This window comes from Tenrec ecaudatus, chromosome 6, assembly GCF_050624435.1.
Source record: "Tenrec ecaudatus isolate mTenEca1 chromosome 6, mTenEca1.hap1, whole genome shotgun sequence".
Classification (NCBI taxonomy): domain Eukaryota; kingdom Metazoa; phylum Chordata; class Mammalia; order Afrosoricida; family Tenrecidae; genus Tenrec; species Tenrec ecaudatus.
In genome coordinates this window covers 73,620,475-73,640,403 of record NC_134535.1, presented here as the reverse complement: position 1 = coordinate 73,640,403, position 19,929 = coordinate 73,620,475, and the positions used below count along the sequence as shown (strand labels likewise).

At 52.3% G+C, this 19,929-nt stretch overlaps 1 long non-coding RNA gene across 3 annotated transcripts; it reads left to right on the top strand.

Annotated features, from left to right (window-relative positions):
* Positions 1-6,519: 6,519 nt before the first annotated feature.
* On the top strand, positions 6,520-18,720 carry LOC142450859 (uncharacterized). 3 transcript variants are annotated; one of them, XR_012784967.1, is made up of 4 exons: positions 6,520-6,959; positions 8,727-8,916; positions 17,306-17,428; positions 18,425-18,720. It is a non-coding gene; the product is annotated as an uncharacterized LOC142450859 (long non-coding RNA). The 3 variants fall into 3 exon arrangements; XR_012784965.1 differs by lacking the exon at positions 8,727-8,916; XR_012784966.1 differs by lacking the exon at positions 8,727-8,916 and having other exon boundaries at positions 18,401-18,720.
* The last annotated feature ends 1,209 nt before the right edge of the window (positions 18,721-19,929 follow it).

Below are 19,929 nucleotides of genomic sequence, written 5' to 3'. Positions count from 1 at the left end.
GCTCATTATGCCCTGTTCAAAGCGCTTTACCAGGGAACGCATTTAATCTTCTCAACCACCCACTTCACACACAAGGAAACTGAGTCTGGAGAGGGAGGTTAAGGAACTTGCTTAAGGTCATCAGGATATTCCATGGCTCCGCTGTCACTGAGCCCAGGACAAGTGTCCTTCCAGAGCTCACAGTCTGGAGACAGTCTCTTCCGGGAATGGCGACTTCTGAGACCCCACTGCTTCCCCGGCAGCCCCCAGCCCAGCAGGGGTGAAACCAAACCCTTTCCCAGGTAGAGCTCTGTGAAGGCACCTCATCACTCCCCCCACCCCACCCCCCAATCCCAAGAAGCTGGGGCCCAGGGCTGGGATCCAGTCATCCCGGAGCTCTGGCTGAGACCTGGGAAGAGCCACCCTCTTTGTGAAAGGCTGGTGAGGTCCCAGGGCTGGGGAAGAGTTTGCCAAACAATCATCAGGGTGCTTGTCCTAAACTGTTCTCCGGGTGCCCAGCCTGGCCGTACCACGGGCTCCCCCGTGATTCTTATCAGCTTTCCAAGGAGACAGCCCTCAAGTGCGTGCATCCAACCTCAGGGTATGGGAGGGGATCAGAGGAGGTGTCCAAGGCTCACGGCTGGGAGGGGTGCTGCTTGGGGCCAGGTGGGAGAGGAGAACCCAGGAAGGCCGTGTGTGTGTGTGTGTGTGTGTGTGTGTGTGTGTGTGATGTGCACATGCATGTGTCCCACCTCGCTTTTGATGGCCCGAGGGGACATCCCAAGTCCCCAAATTGCCAAGCTCCCTCCTCTCCCCACGTTTTGGCAGACCACCCTTGAATAATCTCGCCTGAAATAGCATTGGGAACTTTCCTCTTTCTTCCAGGCTTTTGGATGGAATTATATTTTACAAATGACTCATTATTATATTTATAGCTTCTTCCCCAAATGATTCAAATTGTGGTTTGCCGCCTCCCTGTCTCTCGGCTCCCCCCTCCCCCCAGCTCGGCAGGAAGAAGTGCTGTTTACTGTACGGCCAGGTGTGGCTGCTGAGCTGTGCGTCGTCGCTTTGCCTCTCCCTGTAATTATGCTTTGCTGAAGCCCCGACAAGCTCCCCAGCACCCTTAGGCATGTGCAGCCTTTGTTCCAGCATGTCTCTGGGAGACAGCATTCGACATTAACTCGCCTTGGAATCTGCTCTTGTAGGAAGTGCGTGCGTGCGTGCGTGCGTGTGTGTGTGTGTGTGTGTGTGTGTGTGTGTGTGTGTAAGGGAAGAGTGTGGTGTGTGGGGAGCCACAGGGGGAGGCCTGTTCCTGGGGAGACTCTGACAGGGTCCCCTTTGTCAGGGCAATGCTCAGGAAATGGGAACTGCGCTCTTCAAAGCCCCCTGTGACCAGGCTGGGGAGGGCCAAGGCCTTTGAGGGCATTAGTTCTCCAGCAGTTGGGGAGAGGGCTGCTGGGGGCAGGGGTTGGGGGCTGGCTTATACATTTCGGACTATCTTAATGTCTTCTGCCTATGGACACGGCATGGTGTCCTGGGAGGGTCACTTTGCTTTGACTGATAGAACTTTCTTTACAAGGAAACTTTTTTATGGTGAATGCAGTGAATGTGTAGAGAGGAGGTCACTGTGTGCCCCGCTGCCGCCTCCTCTGGGGGTGGGTTTAGGAGGGAGACCCTGTTGCTCTCCTGGCCTGGCTGAAGCTCTCTGTGAGCCGCCCCTCCCTGGTCCACAGGTAGAGCAAGTGAGGTTGGGATGAGGCCCGGGTTACAGTCACAGTTGATTTCACCAGGTTCCTTGGGATGAGATTCCCCTTGGTCTGCCCGACTGAGTACTAGAGATGTTGAAACATCGGGGACACAGTGGAAAAGAAGGGCACTTTGGAAGTCATGGTGACATTCTCTGAGCCTCACAGAGCCCCTCTGCCCTGGGCTCTGGAGCCAGGTGGGGGATGGCATCGTAATGATGGGAGAGGGAGGGAGGGGTGGCAGCAAAGGCAGGCCCCTGGAGTTTCCCAAGGAAGGGAAGGGAAGGCAAAGCAGGCCAGTCCTGGCAAGAGAACAACTTCTCAGGAAACGTCTGCCCACCCCTTTCTTTTATGAACGGCAAACGTCCATCACTTAAAGATGCCGCATGATCAGGAGGGGCAGCAGCTGCTCGGCTGGGGCGTCCCAGGTGAAAGAGGTGCAAGCCTGAAGCTGTCTGGTGTCCCACCCCCGGGCTCTGCTCATGTGCCCAGATTAGGGCGCCCCGGCTCCTCCGGCCCGGCTTCCAGGCTCAGTTCTTGGCGCTGGCCGTGAGTGGAAAGTAGACCCGGGGTGGTGACTCCGGAATGGGTGCGGCGAGCATGACGTCATGCCTGGGGCAATCTGTCTGCAGCCTTCACCAGATGACTTCCATCTGGGCTGTGCTGGGTCTCTGGCAGCGTGTGAGATGGCCTGATGTGAGACCCAAGTCAGAGGCCCAGAGGCCCCAGGAGCCTTCCTTTTGAGGTAAAGAAGGGACGTAAAAGCAGAAGGGAAACCGATAGAGGGCTGTGGAGTGGATCCCGATCCGTGGTGACTCCGCTTCTCAGAGGTGGTGACCTTTCCAGGTTCTCCACTCGAGGTAACTCTGGGTAGGTTTGAACCCAAAGCTCGGGGCTAGTAGCCATGCAACTAACCTGCTTGTGTCACCCAGTGGCTCCACTGTGGTGAGGCAATTGGAAGGCAAAAAGGGCCAGGCAGGGACTCCCCTTGGTCAGGGGGACCTGAACTTCCTCCTCGGGCCTCAGGGAGAGACTCTTACCGGACAGACTGCTGCCTCCTGTATCCCGTGGACCCAGAGCCAGGGCTGGTCAGATGCAGCAGCAGGGAACCCGGCTGGTGGTGAGACTGAGAGCCACCCAACTCTGCAGCTTAAAGTCACCTTTGTAGCTTCTTCTGAAGAGAGTTGTGGTCCCTTGGCCCCCCTCCTCTTGCTGGTACCTCGCCACTGGCCTCCCTTTGAAGGACAGCACAAGGGCATCTGTGCTCCCGGAGTAGCAACTCTTCCTCTCTGTTGCCTCCTCCCCCCCAATGATGCTCCTGCTTGGAAGCCCGCTCCCCTGCCTCATCCAGGCAATGCAACCAGGGTGCAACCCGTGGGCAGAGAATGGCTGTGGTGGGATAGCACCTCGCCCCAGCATGGATAGCCAGGTTCCAATAACAACCAGCTGGAGAGCTGGGACCCCTCACACGCTGCCAGTGGGTCCATCAACAGCCACTGTGGGAGGTGGGATGGCGCTGCCTCAGAAACGTGGAAGGGAAACACCACAGACCCATCCATCGCCCTACTTGGCCTTTTCCTGAAAGAAGTCAGTGCTGTGGCACAGACGGGTGTCTGCACGCCCGTGTGCACCACAGCCCATTCGTCATAGCAAGGTCACCAGAACAGCAAGATGGAAACTACCTACATGCTCCTGAGCGGGGGATGGGGGTGGGGGGGGGAGGAATGGATAAATGCAGTTTGCGACATACACCCAATGGAATACTATGCAGCCTTGAAGAATAACGATGAGCCCGTAGAACGTTGGGTGTGGTGGATGAACCTGGAGGACATGATGCTGAGTGAGGGGAATGAGTCAAACATAAGAGGGCAACTATGGGGGGTCTTAAAGGCTTACAGGTAAACAAGCGGCCATCTAGCTCAGAAGCAAAAAACACACCAGCCTGTGCGATCACGAGGTGTCCATCAGCTATAAGGCATCATCAAAACAAAAAATATTACCATAGTGAATGAGGTGGGGAGTGCAGAGTGGAGACCCAAAGCCCAGTTGTCGGCCAATGGGTCCAGGGGAGGAGACGAGCCAGTCAAGGTAGGATGTAGCAACAATGAAAAAATACAACTTTCCTCTAGTTCCTAAATGCTTCCTCTCTCCCCCACTATCATGATCCGAAATCTACCTTGCAAGTCTGACTAGGCCAGTGGATGTACACTGGTACAGATAGGAACTGGAAACACAGGGACTCCAGGGCAGATGATCCCTTCAGGACCAGTGGTGTGAGTGGCGATACTGGGAGGGCAGAGGGAAGGTGGGTTGGAAAAAGGGAACCGATTACAAGGATCTACATGTGACCGCCTCCCTGGGGGATGGACAACAGAAAAGTGGGTGAAGGGAGACATTGGACAGGGCAAGATATGACAAAATAATAATTTATAAATTATCAAGGGGTCATGAGGAAAGGGGAGTGGGGAGGGAGGGGAAAATGAGGAGCTGAGGCCAAGGGCTTAAGTGGAGAGCAAATGTTTTGAGAATGATGAGGGCAATGAATGTACAGATGTGCTTTACACAATTGATGTCTGTATGGATTGTGATGAGAGTTGTATGAACCCCCAATAAAATGATTTAAAAAAAAGAAAAAGAGAGCAACTATGGCTGAGACTGACCGCTGTTAGAGAAAGAAAAACCGCGGAAAGGTTTTCACGCTCAAAGGAACGGACCACCAGAGGCAGGAGGGGCAGGAGGCAAGGGAAACCACAGGCCAGGGGGAAGACAGGGGTGACTGGGGCGGGGAGATGGGTGAATGAAGGAAACAGGGCAGGACAATGGCAGGTCTGATGAGCTGCTGAATGTAAAAATAGATGGTCTGTTCTGTAAACCTTTACCTAATTCACAATCGAAGATTTCATTTTGCTGTTGTGTTAAAGCTAATCATGGAGAAAAGAAGGGTCTTGATGAATTTTTAATTTTATCATTATTTTGTGTGGCAGAGGCTAGATTGCTGGACGGTGGAGGACTTTGCTTCACCCCGCCTTTGAGGGGGAAGAGGCTTGAAGGATGCGGTTTGAAAATCAAAGCATTGCTCTTGGGCTGTAGTTATGGGCTAGTTCCTGCTCACCTCCTTGTTTCCAGGTGCCAACCTGGACTTCAGTTTGACAAAACGATGTCAGGATGACGGGATCGGCTCGTCCACACTTCTCAAAGTGTCTCCACCACCACTGTGCCGCTGCGGGCACCTGCTCTCATCTCCATTTGCTTCCAGTGCCTTTTTGAGCTACAGAGGCCTCAGCCAGCGTGTCCAAGGGAGCACAGTGTGCTCCTTCGATTTTATGTCAACTTGAATTTGAATGAAAGTGGTGGGGGGGGGCAGAGGCCAACCTATCAGTTAGGTTACCGTCTGATGATGCCTCTTTTCCACAGGAGACAGTGCGAACTTCTCCCCCTCGTCTCTGCACTGTTTTTTGGGACACAGTACTTCCCTCCAAGGGTGGCCCCACTTGGGCCAACCCACCCTGAGAGCTGTGGGAGTCCTGCCACACTTCCACTGGCCTCCGAGCCATGCGACTGTGCACCCACTGGCCTGTGATCCTCCTGCATCACTGACCTGTAGCTGCGTGAGTTTGAAGAGGGAACCCCTCCCCCCACACCCGCTAGCATCGAACCCATGGGCTTCAGGTGGACTGGGACGCCCTCTGAATATACGATTACGTGCGTCACTGGGTTTGTTTCTCTAGACAACCCGGCCTCACACACACAGTTCATGATGCCATGGGGTTCAGAACCAATATCTGAAGGCTGCGTTCCTCTGCAGCATTTCTGTTTTTCGGTTTGTGCCTAGGGCACTGTGGGCAGGGCCAGCAGTAAAACCAAATCAGAGCGTGAGTGAGGCCATCTCCTTAGCACGAGAACATTGTGCAAGGTATCTCTCACCCCGCCCCCCGCCCCCCCTTCCATGCACTGTGGTCTAAGAGAAAAGCCCCTGTAAGGTGAATTAACTGCAAGCCCCGCGTGGAGTTAGGTGGATACTGCCAGCTGAATTGGCTCTCCGGTTCCCATCACAACAGGGATGCTGATGAGCAGTGCTCCGGGTTCACAAGCCCACACCCAAACCGACTCTGGTCTCCGTGATTCCTGCAGAGGAGTCAAGACCGCAGCAGCGACGACAACAACAAAACAACAAACAGCCAGGAACAATCTCTTGAGTCTTGACTGTCACGGGTACCAGATGTCAGGGCCAGCAGGGGGGTGGGGGGCAGACAAGAAGAACGTGTTATGTGGGAAACCGAGTGCTGGTTATCGTTCCAGGCGATGCCTCATCTCTGCGGCTTGTGCTGAGGGGCTCTGCTGGGGAAGCCCCTCTGGTTGAGAGAAATGAGGTCTCTGGGCATGCTGCGGGCAAGAAAAACCACAGGAATTTGGTGTTTGGATAGAAGGGTCTGGAAGAGGAGGTAGGGAGGGCTAGAGAAGCGAGGATAGATTGGGGCTTGGGGGAACAGTGAGAAAGTCACTGAGGTTGAGGAATGTTTAGGAGCCTTGGTAGTGCTGCAGATTAGGCATTAATGTGCTACTTGCAAGCAGTGTTCGAACCTACCAGCTGCTCCTGGAGAGAAAGAGGAGGCTTCCTACTCTCATGAACAGGAGTCTCAGAACCCCCGGGGGCAGTTCCACCCTGTCCTGTGGGGTCACTGTGAATCAGAATTGACTCGGTGGCAATGAGTTTGGTTTGGTTTGGTGCCCTGTCAAACTACTAATCTTGTGGTTAGTTAGCAGCTCGGTGTGTAGCCAGGACTCCACCAGGGCACTCCTGGCTAATTTAGGAAGCAGATGTTCCTTGAGGTCCCCGTAGCTCAGCTTGCTGTCTCTCGGGTTTCAGTACGTTCAGGAAGACTATTGAGGGTTTTTGTTTTTAGCTGAAGATGGAGCTGAAACCAAAGCCAAGCCCAGAGCACGTCTTTGGATTTGAAAATAACAGCTCTTTAAAATTGTCTGGAAGCAGAGTGTGTGAGACTCTCGTGGAAATGTGTGTTCGGTGAAACTTCCAGACATGATGGACAAGGCAAGGCCAGTCCCACCCTAGAAGAGCCCAGTGTGGAGAGTGAGCCGTGAGTCCTGTTGCCGGGAATGCTGGAAGATTCCCTTACCAAGCCCAAGGCAGAGCGTGGGCTGGGGATGGAGCCCTGCCTGGAATTACTGAGGCATCCTAAGCTCTGTGGACCCGTCTGTGTGGTAGCAGAGACCACGGTGAGTCAAGCACCCCTCTGGCGCTCTCCAGCCTCGGCCCGGGGAACCAGCACTCCGGGATGTTTGTCTCAGCTCAGTCTCCCTTTGTCAGTTGAGTCTCCGGAATCAAGTCTGGCTTGGCTCACACTTGAAGAGGTTTGCCAAATGTGTTAGTCGCCACTGACTGCTTGTGAAGTGGGGCACAGGATGCCACGGGGCTTGGGCTGGCCTGAGACCGTGCTGTTTGGAAGTTCCCTGGTGGTTGGGAGGGAGGAATGTCGCTGCAGAGTCAGAGGCGAGCCTGTGCTGGGGCCCAGGCCAGCTTTCCCTCTTGCGGGCCCCTTGCTCCAGGGAGCAGCTTGGGAAAGACCAGAGGCCCTTTCAGGGGAAGGAGGAGTAGGGAAATAAGCCTGAAAGCACTGGGCATCTACCTCTCAGGCCCAGAGTGCAAATGCATTTTTGATTCAATTCTGGGAACATAGAATGTTCCAGAAGGGTGTGTGTGTGTATGTATGTGTGTGTGTATGTGTGTCGGTGGGGGGTGGGGGGGTGTATAGCACCTCAGATCTTTGGTGATAGGAGGATCTTCAAGACTGGCTAGTACTGCCCTTTCATTTTATTGGAAAGCTAGTTTGAAAAAGAATAGAATTTGGCCTGGGCGGGGAAGCCCCATTCCTGAGCGAGATGGTGCCGAAGATGAGCTTCATGGACTCAGGCAGCCATTGCGCCCCTGGGTGCCTTAAACACCTCCCCTCAGAGGTCCAGAGCTGGCCTCTGGGGGAGGTAACGGTTGGCGGCTTCCAGTGTGCTTTCAGTCTGGGGGGCCTCATTTCCTTTTGTTTCTTTAACACGTTTGCTCCCCACCCGCGTGTCCTCGGAGCCCCCTTTGGGCCTTCTTGGGCAGCAGGGGGTGGGGGCTGGGAGACCTGAGGGAAGCTGCAAATGGGGAGAACACCAGGAAGAACGTAGGCAAGTCAGGGGCTGGTGCCGTCTGAGATCCTGGGAGGGGCAGGCCCACCTGCGGTGGCGGGTGGACACCTGAGCAGCCTCCATGAGAGGCCTCCTTACAGCAGCAGAAGGTGCAGAGGGCTGAGCGGCTCAGGACTCCTTGTGGCAGCAGGTGAGCTGCACTAGCCACTAGGTGCCTGGAGTCACCAGGGCGGGCACTGAGGTGGGCGGGCTCCTGGCATAGGCAAGCGCAGGAAAGAGAAGAGCTAGACGGGCTAGAAGAGCAGGACCGAAGAAGCGAAGAAAACCAGAGAGCAGGTGTTAAGAGCAGAGTGGGTCGTCAATGGAAAACAGCGTCTTGGTGGCTCCGTGCTCTTCCGCAAGGGCCCAGAAGGCTGCCAACTTGGATCGGTTTTCTGCCTGGACCCTTCAGTGACTTCTTTTAGGTGGTGGGTCCAAGAAGTAAGCCCCTGCCAAACAGCACGGAGCCGCCAGTGCCCACCACCCCACCGCCAGAGCGTCCGCGCCTTCTGATAGCAGCAGCTCTCGGCAGAACACATGAGACATAGGCAGCTGGGCTTGGGGGCAACACATGCTGTGGGTGGGCTGGGGAGGGGACAGGCATATGCTGGTGGGGGCGAGGAAGTGCGTTTATGGGCTCCTGTCTTGGCAGGCAGAGTGGGAGCAGATGTGAGCACTCAGGGCAGGGGCCATGCCTGTCTGCTGGCATGGTACCCCAGGGCCCGCTCAGTGCCAGGCATACTGAGGGCACTGCTCAGATCACCGAATGAAGGAACGATCCATCTGAGCACACTACGGCTCTTTGTATGTTCCTTCTAGAGTTGAAGAATGACCAAGGCCATTCGCCCCACTTGAGCTTTGCTCTTCAGGAAGAGCCTTCTCATGGTGGCTATGACAGGGGCCTGGAGCAAGCACCCCTGAAACCCTCTCAGGCCAGAGAGCGTTCCTCTGACCTGGAAGGGGAACCCGATGGCCATGTTCAGGATGCGGCCCGACAGCAGAGGTCACAGTAAGTTTGATAGGGAGTAAGTTTGATAACGGGGTCGTGTTTTCCCTTGAGGTGCCAACTGCAGAGGTCCCTGGTTGTCAGAAAGGGTTTGGTCTTGACCATGGAGGTGTGGACTAGGCATTGGGCCACTCCTTGGGAGAAAGACGAGGAGGCTGTCTGACCCTGAAAAGACTGACGGGTTGGGAAAACCTCTACAGAGTCACCAGGAGCCTGAATTGACTTGGCAGCACAAACTTTGGATGTGTGGTCAGTAGAGACCAGTCCCTGGAGAAGGATGTCATGCTTGGTCAAGTAGAAGGGCGGTGAAAAAGAGGTAGGCCCTCAACAAGAAGGACTGGCGCCGTGGTGCATCAGTGTGTCCCAACCCAAGAACAGTGGCGAGGAAGGCGCAGTGCCAGGCAGTGCTTCGTTCTGTGGTATATAGGGGCGCTATGAGCCGGAACAGATCCGATGGCCCCCAACAACCACCCCCTAAAGTCTACAAAGCCACCTAGCAGTGTCTCAGAAGAAGGCTGGTGACCTGCTTCACAAAGATGAACCATTGGGTCAGGGGTGGGGAGGGTGAGGGGATTTGGGGAGCAAACAATGAATGTGGGGGGGGGGGGACCCAGGGGGTGGGAGCATTAGAACTGAGTGTGATGATGTGGTGCAACTATGGAAGTGTATGATATGTGAACATCATCTCAAGAAACTACTCAGAAAACACACTGGGCCAGGGTTCCCATGGGTAGAGGAAGAAGTGCATAGGGGCATTGAGCTTATTTTTATCTATCTATCTATCTATTTATTTATGTATCTATTTATGCGTTGAGCTTATGTTAATGGTGGTGGAAGAATTTGGCAAAGGGCCTCAGTAGTGGTTGGACACCACGAAGAGTATAATCAATGGCACGGAATCGTACACGCAGGAGTTACTGAATTGGAGAATGCTTTTGTGTGTATATTTTTGCCACACACACAAAATAATCACAGAATAACAGTGAGTAGAAGGAAGAAGAAAATGTTCTAGAATTGATGACCGTACATCTCTTCTGATTAAGACGAATGAATGAATTGTACGACATGGAGATGAAACACTAATAACACTGGTTGAAAACGACATGATAGCCATTAAAACCCCATGGGGTAGCCATGAGCTGGGACGGACAGAAAGGCAGTGAATTGGTCATTTTCCTGACAGTCCTGGGCGTACCTCTCATCCTCAGAAGGGACCCACTGGATCCAGGGAGAACACCGGATTTGAACATCGGATCAGAAAGGTTTAGCCCCTGGGATTAGTTACCTGAGAAAGGGCAGGACCTTTTCCCAAACTCGTCGAGGGCCTTTCACTGGTTTATGGGAAGGCTTCCTGCCCCACTTCTAGATTCTCTCTGTAAGAAAATCCCTCAACTTCTCTTGGTCTTGGTTTTGGAAGGGACCCTGCTAGGGACCTGGCTGCGGTATGTATTTCCGGGTGGGCTCCAGAGAGTGCAGGAGGGTCTGCTCACCCTACAGACGTGCATCTTCAGAGCCGCTCAGCACTCCCCTTTCCTTTGGAAGCTGTCGCAATCAACTCCACAGGCACCAACCTCCCGAGACTATTCCAGCAGCCCGGGTGCCATACTGAGTGGGTTAAGCCTTGGGCTGCTAACCATAAGGTCAGCTGTTCGAAACTAGCAGCTCCCCCTACAGTAGCAAGTTGGGGTTTTCCACTCCTATCAAGAGTCACTGTCTCTGAAACCCAAGGGGCAGTTCTAGCCTCTCCGAGAGGGCTCTCCTAGGAGTCGGAATGAACTCACTGGCAATGAGTTTGTGTTCTGTTGTTTTCAGTCTGCTTCTCAGGGTTTCCAAATCATGTCCTTACTTCCCTTGGCTCTGTCAGAAAAGGCCACTTTCCGCCCCCCTCTGACAGCGCCAGCCACTGGACACATTGCCTCTCAGCGACAGAAAGGGCTGTTTTTCATTTCCCTGCCCCTTTCCAAACAAATTATTAAATTGCTCTCCTCCCCGGGCGGTCCCACCTCCTCCCGTTCGGGGACATCGAAACTAGACTGTGGAGGGCCCCTAACTTTGCCTTTTGCCTTGAGAATTGGTGGGTACAGGGAGCCTCAGTTTCTCCATCACATACTTCTGCAGGAGAGGGACAGGCCCACCAGGCCTGGGGGTAGGTGGGGGGCGGGGAGAGGGGGAAGAGCGCAGAGTCCCCGGGGGCCCAGGGCTCCGTGGTCCCCTCAATATGCCCGGAGATGGTTTGGGAGCCAAACGCTGCTGCGCCCCAGGCCCCAGGCGTCGGCGCGCCCCGAGAAAGGGCAGCGGACAGAGCGAGCGCGGAGGCAGGGCCGACGGTCCGCACCCCCGGCTGGCGCGGCGGGGCCTCTGGGAATGGCGGCTCGGGCTCCCTCCGCGCCCCCCCCCCCACCCCGCCTACCCGGCCGTCGGCCTAGCCCGGCCCGCTCGCTCTCGCTCTTGGGCTGGGCTGGGCAGCGACGCGGGAAGGGGGCCGAGGGAGGAGGGCGCGTTCCTGCAAATCACATGATTTTCCCGCTTATATAAATCACCGCTTGTTTTTCTCAACTGGCTGCGGACTTAAAGGTGCAGCGTCTTCTTTCTCTCCCAAGGGCAGGGGTGCCCCACGTGCTGCGCTGCGACCGCTGCCCCGCGGGCCTGGGGGTGGCTTTACGGACGAAGGGTGCCAGGGAGTTTCTGGATTGCATTGAAAACAAACGGGCAAACAGCCCAGACATAAAGATCCCACCGCCAAACGCAGGGATGAGTCCTTCTCCACTTGGAACCAGGGGCTGGGGTGGGGGGGCACAGAAACGGGACCACCAAATCAGCAGAGGCGGGTCCTGGGGTACAGGGAACCCTTGCAGAGGCCACTGAGGGCCCCAGCCTGGGCGAGGACCTTGAACTGAGGGGCGAAGATGAAAATGGCCTGGGGCAGTCACAGTCCGGCTTCTCAGGCGTATTGTTTATTATTCTGGCCAGCCCTGCCCGCGGGTTTGAGGCCTGCGACACGACGGGGCGGGGGTGGGAAGCAACACAGCTCTCCCAAACTCCTGGCATCTACCTTTCAATCCCAAACTCCTGGCATCTACCTTTCAATCCCAAACTCCTGGCATCTACCTTTCAATCCCAAACTCCTGGCATCTATCTTTCAATCCCAAACTCCTAGCATCTACCTTTTAGGCGCAGCGGGTGGAACCGAGGCCTGCTTGTCAGTCTCCGCTGCAAACACGTGGGAGCGAGGAGATTAAATAGCGCTGCCGCTGCTTTGGTCACCAAGTAGATTCGGACTCCGAATAACCCTACAGGAGGGAGCAGAGGATTTCCTCTGACTCCTAATATTGTCCCGACAGCCACCAGGGGTCTGGGAGAGGCTGTCACCGCTATAGCCTCAAACAGGACAGGTGGATTTGAGACATTCCCAGTTTATTCCTGCAAGCGCCTGCGGAAGGCAAACAGCCAGGTTTCTCTGTTTCAGAGTACAGTCCTGAGCCCACACGGTTCATGTGCCAGAAGCAGGATTTTACAATGATTACAGGAGATTCACAACACTGTCACAGATGCAATGGCTGTTCTGAGAAGGAAGGTTCTATACTGATGATTAGGGAGTGATCGATCCCTGCATTTCTCCAGGGGCCATGAGATCATCGTCCCCCGAGCCTTCATGCACCCTTCTTGATTCCGAATTGGGGTGAGGTTTCCAGTCTGGCTACTTAGCCTGCTGACCTCTGGAGCCTCCTTCCCGCATTGAAACAACCCAGCTGACAAACCTACAAAGGAATGTTTACTCTAAGGGAGGGGCCTGTTAACGGTTTAGATTTTTAACAAACTAAATCTTAAATTATCTTATATTTCTAGTACAGATTTTCAATAGGACAGGGTAGAACTGCCCCCTGTAGATTATGGAAAACGCTAACTGTATAGCAATGGTTCTCAACCTGTGGGTCGCGAACCCTTTGGGGCTTGAACAACCTTTTCACAGGAAAAATGACAGTTATGAAGTAGCAACGAAAATAATTTCATGGTTGGGGGGTCACCACAACATGAGGAAATGTATTAAAGGGCCGCAGCATTAATAAGGTTGAGAATAGGAATAGAAAGCCCTTTCCCCCCCCCTTGGAGGGGCTAGTGGTTTTGAACTGCTGACCTTGCAGTTAGCAACCCAATGCTTATCCCAGGACTCCTCTGGGGTTTCTTACGCTATCATATTTATGGGAAATAGACTGTCAGGTCTTCTCCCCACTGCAAAATTCTGACCTCTGAATTTTCTGTTAGCAGTCAAGATCTATTTAAAGGCGGGGCTTTTGGCTAAGCGTCCGGCTGCTAACCACAAGGTGGGAGGTTCAAGCCCTCTAAGCCACTTCGAGGGACAAAGAGGCTATCTGCCCCCATAAAGATTGACAGTCTCCAAAATGCTGTCTAGAATCACTATGAGTCAGAATCCTCTTGATGGCACTTTTTAGTTTTTATATTGTTTTTAAATAGCACTTGGTCTCAAAGGAGCCCCTGGGTGGAGCAGTGGAGCACCTAGGTCCAACTCGTGCTTAGGGACTAGCTGAAAGCATGATAGTTCAAACCCACCTGGTTTGAAACCACCCAGAATCTGCTTGGGGGTCAGGTTGGTGATCCACTTCCAAAAGGTCTCCACCTGAAAAACCTCCTGGGGTCTCCGGTGAGTCAATTCAGAGAGCAGCCCGACCATCTCTCTCCTTTGGAGACACTGCTGAGTTTGAACTGTCAACCTTGGGGTTAGCAGGCCAGTGCCTAGCCAACAGCACTCCCAGGACCCCTTGGCTGGTCATACAGCAAGTACTTCCATATTTGAAAGCCGTCTTTCACTTTGAGCTTTAGTATGGTAAAATATAGCAGTAAAGTCGCCACTTTTAAGTGTACGAATTCAGTGACGCTAACTACATTTACCATGTTTCAACATCACCACCACTACCCATTTCTATAAGTTTTCATCATCCCCAAACAGAAACTCGGTCACCCTTCAGTTCCACAGTATCCCTATGCACGGACCCCTCCCCTCTCCCCCAGCCCTGAGTAAACCCTGACAAACTTTCATCTGCGTGCATTGGCTCTTCTAGATATTTTGTAGAAGTGGGATCCTACGAGGTTTGTTTGTTCTTTTGTATCTAACTTATCTCAGCACGCTGTTTGTCATTTTATCGGTGGGACCAGTCCCTGGAGAGACGTCAGGCTTGGTAAGGCAGGGGCAGGGAGGCTCCACGAGGATTGACGTGGTGGCTGCAACAATGGGCGCCGGCACAGGGACAACTGTGAGGGCAGCGCAGCTGAAGAGCCAGCGCTTCATTCTGCCGGACATCTCAGCTCACGATCGGTGGGTCGATGCTGACTCCTAGCAGCCCTAGAGGACCGGGTAGACTGCCTCCGTGAACTTCTGAGACTAATTCTTTCTGGGAGTAGGAAGCCCCATCTTTCTCCTGAAGAGTAGCTGGTGGTTTCGAACTGCTGACCTTGTGATTAGCAGCCCAACAAGTAACCACTAGGTCACTCAGGATCCTTCTGCTGAATGTAGGGCCTCTGTAAGTCAGAATCGCTTAGTGGTTACCAGGGTCCCCCATGTCACAGCACTGTAACTGAGTGCTTGTCTTCCTCCACCCAGAAGCACACGGTCTTGTTTGCATGACACAGTTTTACTGGAACTGGAAATACCTTCCATTAGGAAGGAAGGAAATAATAAATTTGTTTGCTAAGGGCCTCTTAGCTGAAGAGGGCTATTCCCTTGTTTGATCCGCCCAGCAAGCCTGCAAGTCCAGAGGGCAGGTTATGATCTATCTGTCTATAAATATATATCTGTCTATATATATCTCCAGAGAAAGAGAGAAATCATTGTAAAAAGTTGTATTATATTCTAGAAACACGTGTCTAAGAGTACTGTCTCGTTCAAAGGTTTCCAAACGTTTATTTGGGAACTGCACTTTTGCTTTCAGAGCTAAGTGTAGCCAGCGGTCAGGTGAAGTAGACAGGCGCCTTAGTTCTGAGGTCAGAGCACTAGGAAGGGCTCGAGCCCCCAGGACTTGCCTCTGCTTTCCCTCCTGACCCCCAGGCTGTGCCTGGAAATGGGCTTTCAGTTCTGGGTTAGCCTGCACCCCGAGCCCGGCTCTAAACTCGCTGACTTTCAGGCCCGAGGTTTTTGCAGACTCTGGGTGTGGCCGCTCTGTGCAGCCAGTGTTGACTCTGGCAATGACACGGCAGCTCAGCTCTGCCCAGGTGTCAGCCATGGAGCCTGAACCAGCTGAGCAGGCCAGGGCAGCACTGAAGCAGGAGCCCAGCGGTGGGTGTAGCACCCCATGTCACAAGGGCCCCTGAGAAACCAACCTGGTCCGGGCCTGCTGGCCTGCTCGGCTCATGTCCTTGTTTCCTCTTAAGATCCACCAGCAGTTGTGGTTTTTAGAATGATGATTTGAAATCAATCAGAGCCATGGGTCACATGACAAACCACCTACTGCTATGGAATTGCTGCCGACTCATAGTGACCCTATACAACAGGGTCACTGCCCCCGTGGGTTTCTGAGATGATAAATCTTGATAGGAGCAGAAAGCCTCATCTTTCTCCCTCAGAGTGGCTGGTAGTTTCGAACTGTTGACCTTGCAGTTAGCTGCCCATTGTATAACACACCACGCCATTAGAGCTCCTTGGATACAGACCATTCTAAATTTGCCTCCAATTATGGAAGGGGCCAGGAAACGGAACAATGAGATTGGTTGCTTCTGGACAGTGATATAGAAATCTATTAAGGGTTTACTTATGAGGTGAGGCCTGGCTGGCAGCAGGGCTGGTGTGTTTTTGGTACCCCCAGAAGGAGGTAAGGATTTTAATCCTATCACAATCCATACATCCATCCATTTTGTCAAGCACATGTGTACATATATGTTGCCATCATCATTTTGAAAACATTTTCTTTCTACTTGAGCCCTTGGTATCAGCTCATTCCCCCACCCTTCCTCATGAACTCTTGATGATTTATAAATTATTATTTTTTTCATGTCTTACATCAACCACTGTCTCCCTTCATCCACTTTTCTGTTGTCTGTCCCCATGGGAGAGGGTTATATGTTGATTGTTGTGATTGGTTCTTCCTTCTTTCTCCCCCTACTTCCCCCTTCCCCTCCTGGTATCACTACTCTCATTATTGGTCCTGAGGGGTTTGTCTGTCTGGATTCCCTGTGTTTCCAGTTCTTATCTGTACCAATGTACATCCTTTGGTCTAGCCGGAATTGTGAGGTAGAATTTGGGTCGTGATTGGGGCGGGTGGGGGATAAGCATTAAAGAGCTAGAGGAAAGTTGTACGTTTCGTTGGTGCTATACTGTACTATAGCTGACTCGTCTCTTCCTTGTGACCCTTCTGTAAGGGGATGTCCAATTGTCTACAGATGGACTTTGGGTCTCCACTCTGCACTCCTCCTCATTCACACGAGGCAAGGATTTTTATGGCCGTGGTGAACAAAGGTGACTCAGTGCCTGAGCACCGGGCCTCCAAGGCTACCCCAGTGAGTGTTACCTAAGTGTTTACCAAGCAGAAGGCAGCTAACAGCCAGGCAGATCCTGGCCATAGTAGGACTTGCACAAACATGTACACACAAGAGACGGCATGTCACACCCTCGGAGGCTATCTTGGATGGCACCGTAGCCCGTGAGTGGCAGCACAGGCAACACCAGCATCTCTAAAAGCTTCTCAAAGACTTTTTTTTAAGTCTAGATAATATGTTTACTGATCTGTCTTGGAAGCAGTACAGCCAGAATGCTCCTTAGAGACACAGATGCTTAGGCTCAGCTCAGGTGTTTTGGACACGTTATCGGGAGAGACTAGTCCCTGGTAAAGCAGAGGATGCCCTCGATGGGCTGGAAGGACACAGTGGCTGTGGCATTGGGCTCAGACATGAGAACATCGGCGAAGATGGCGCCGGACAGCCGGTGTCTCCTTTGTGGTGGGTGCACGGGGTCTCTAACAACAACAACATGCTTGCATATGGGGGAGGGAGAGGACACTTGACCACATCAGACTTCTTGCCCCTGGAAAGTTCCCAAAGCTCTGACGTGTGGCTGACGGCTGCACAAAGATGCACCCTTCCTCTTGGCATGCGTTGGCCACACCTGCAAGGCTCCCAGGAGCATGGCTACTGGGGCAATGCTGCTCAGGGTGTAGGGTTGACACGTCAGGGCTGGCAGATGGGGCGGCCCTGTGTGCCCACATCCCTGTGATGCTGGGCATCTCTCGGTATGAAGACGGAACCAACATCTAAAAAACAAAGCCCAAAGATGCCAAGAATAAATCCCTCCATTGCTACCACCAGCTAAAAAAAATGGAACATTGCCACAACTTCTGCATGCGCTCCTGTTCAATCCTGACCGCCATCTCTTCCCCTTTCCGCAAAGGACGCCAGGCTACCAAATGTGGTGTCTATCGCTGCTGCACGTGGTGGCAGAAAGGATGTTTTGCTGTTGGTCTTTTGAAGCTTATGTCTTTTGGTTCATGGTTCATTCCTGAGATTCTTCCATGTAAGTATCTTTTACTATCTTATTTTCATTACTGAATAACTTAAAATTATATGAAAAACCACAATTTATATATCCATTTTCTGGTTAATGGACATTTCAGTTGTACTACTTGGTGGTTTTTTGTTTGTTTTCTTCCTTCTATTGCAATCAAAGCTGGTAGGAGCATGTGTGTGCACGGCTCCTGGGTGTGCACATGTGGGCCTCTCTCTAGGGATATGCTTGGAGAGGTGTTTGCTGGTCTATAGAAGATGGGAATCTTTGCTGAAAGTATAAACTGTTACCTAAAGTACTTTTGCTAATTTATACTCATAGTAGAAGTCAGAGTTGCTCTAAAATCTATTAATATTTGCAGATTTGGTGTGAAAAGCTTGCAAGTGTGGTTTTCAGTTTACATTTAAAAATGTATCATTTGTATTTATTGATGATACCATACAGTAAATAAAAATGCTATAAAAAGACATCTGGAATACATATAACAAGATTATTATATATGTAAAGACTCCTGTGGATCAATAGTAATTTTTTTAAAAAGAGAAAGGAAAAACCTATGAGCAGAAATCACATGCAATTACATTTTTTCTGACTAGTGAGGTTGGGCATCTTGCATGTATGTGTTTTTTGAGCATGCATATTTTCTCATAGAGAATTGCCTTTGCCTTTCTCAGAGCATTTCTTTTAGTCTGTTCTTTTCGTATTGATTTCTAGAGTTTCACTATGGTTTGTACTTACTGGTCTGTTTCGGGAACAAGAAGGGTTTTTCGACTCCTGTAAATACCAGTTACAGTCCCAGGAAACCCAGGGACAGTTCTACCCTGCCCTTTAGGGTCACTGGGAATTGACTCGAGGGCTGTGGGTTTGAGTTTTTGAGTCTGTTGCCTGTTAAATGTTTTGGAAATCTCTTTTCCAACCTGTTGACTATCATTTCATTTTGTAACCAGTGGCTTTTGAGGAACAGGTGCTGACTTAATGCAGTTGGATTTTGTACGTTTTCCACAGATGTTGTGAAGAACCCAGTGATACTCCACAGAGGGGCCGACGGTGCCTGACGGTGCCTGCTTCTCCGTACTCCGTTTTCGTTTCCCTTAACCTGACGCCTGAAAATGATGTCTCATTCTTCTGGTTTGTCTGAATTATGTGTGAACCAGAGCACCAGCTCACAGAGCTAGGGGCTTTTCACATTTCTTTTTCTGTTTCTATTTCTCAGCGTTCTGGGGGATAATTTACTTCTTCTTAATGGAATCTCCTGATGGATTTGTTAAAGAGTATTTGAGTATTAAAGACTCCCCTCCTGTTTTCTCCAACGTGTGTGGCTGTGTGCTGTTTGCGTGCACTTTACCCTGTGGCCCGTTGTTGACAAAATCAGGAAAACACTAACCTCTACAGCACGCTCCTCCTCCTTGGTCCTTGGACACTTGGTCTATTGAGCAATAGAGTGAAAAGCTGCTACTAACACTTTGTGAGACTGTGAGGGTGGGTGTGGGGAGCTGGGTATGGAAGGAGCAGCAATTGAGGTAGGGACGGAGGGAGAGAGCGCAAGTGAGCCAGCTGTGGAGGTCCACGGAGTGTGTGAAAAGAAAGACGGGAGAGCAGGTGGGGTTGAGGTGATGCAGACAAGAGCTGGGCAGTGTCACTAAGGCCGAGGCCTCTGTCTTGGGGTCTCAGTGACTCTCGGCTGGTGGCAGGAGCAGGGGAACGGAAGCATCCAGAGGGCCCATCCCCTGGCCAGCACACAGCCCTGGGAGGTGGAGCATTATTAGGTGGGAAAGGGACGCTCCCAGGGCTGTAAGGGGTTAAGTGGGGACTCAACTGCAGGACTAGCTCACTTGCCAGCCCGGTTCTTTATGGTACGTGAGGGGGCTTCCAAAAGTTCATGGCAAACATGGGATGAAAAGATGGCAGACTTGTTATCTTCAAGCCCCTGGTCCTGATGGCCGTACTGTGATGAGGTTCAGTTAGGGGAGGACTTGGCTTTCGTCAGCAGAGCCAGCTAAGAAGAAAGCAGAACGAGGACATAGCTCCTAAAGGCTGGCAGCTCCACAGTGAAATTCCGCGTCTCGGTGTTTTGGTATCAGTGATTGGCTTAGGTCTCTTCTTGGAGAACACAGGGAAATGAAGAGTCATTATAATTGGGCTCTACTGAAAAAAACCGGAAAGGAGCAAGTCTTCCTAGTGCTCTTCATGCCTGGAAGTACGTGCCGCCCCGCACCGCCTCCCTGCACCGCCACCCCGCACCGCCTCCCCACACCTCCACCCTCTTTTGCCTTTGGCCACATTTGGAGGACACTAAGCTTTCTCTTCACGCATTTCTTCATTCAGTCACTGTTACTAAAGGCACGTTTGGGCCATTTTGTGGAGAGCTGGGGATGAAGCGGTGCGCAGGGCACACAGAGGCCCTGCTGTCAGTGAGCCCAGGTCTAGAGGGGTGGGGATTCTCAGTCAACCAGAAAACAAAGAGCAGCTGCCAAAAGTGTTGTGAAGGCCACTTATAGGTGCTGTGACTG